Genomic DNA, 557 nt, shown 5'->3' with positions numbered 1-557 from the left:
TGTATTCTATATACCTAGTTATATTTACAAATACATGCTTATCTTTACAAAGGATGGCATGCATGAAATAACTCCCAGATAATTTCAGTATTTTTAAGAAGCTGATTTACGTTATTTTTCACTAAATCATAACTTTTTAAATATCAAAGGTTAATAGTTGATAGCCCTGAGAAACTGCTACAAAATATTTGTGTAATAGGGTTTTAAATAGTTTTCTTTCCAGTTGGGAAAAATTAACATAAATCAAAAGTTTGGGACTGTACTGTTTTATTATTTAAATAGAAACGAACACGTTGTATTACATTAAAAAGTTTAAATGTTCTGATTAGAATATGAAAACAATAAAAAAGTGTCTTTTGAGGAACAGAAACCACAGTCATCTTCTGAAAGTCTGGCTCATTTCCATTACATAAAGATGTGTTTCTGAGAATTAATATTTACTTTCCTTGAATTCCTTGGTTTGTGGTTGATAATATTAGCATATTCTAGATTTTAAATCTGTTCAATGGTTCTGTACTTTCTTTTGCTTGAAATTAAAAAATAGATGAAATGGCTCA

The sequence above is a fragment of the Crocuta crocuta genome, unplaced genomic scaffold, assembly GCF_008692635.1.
Source record: "Crocuta crocuta isolate KB4526 unplaced genomic scaffold, BGI_CrCroc_1.0 scaffold1133, whole genome shotgun sequence".
Taxonomy (NCBI): Eukaryota; Metazoa; Chordata; class Mammalia; order Carnivora; family Hyaenidae; genus Crocuta; species Crocuta crocuta.
The sequence above is the reverse complement of the archived record's forward strand: the minus strand, read 5'-3'. Positions refer to the sequence as shown.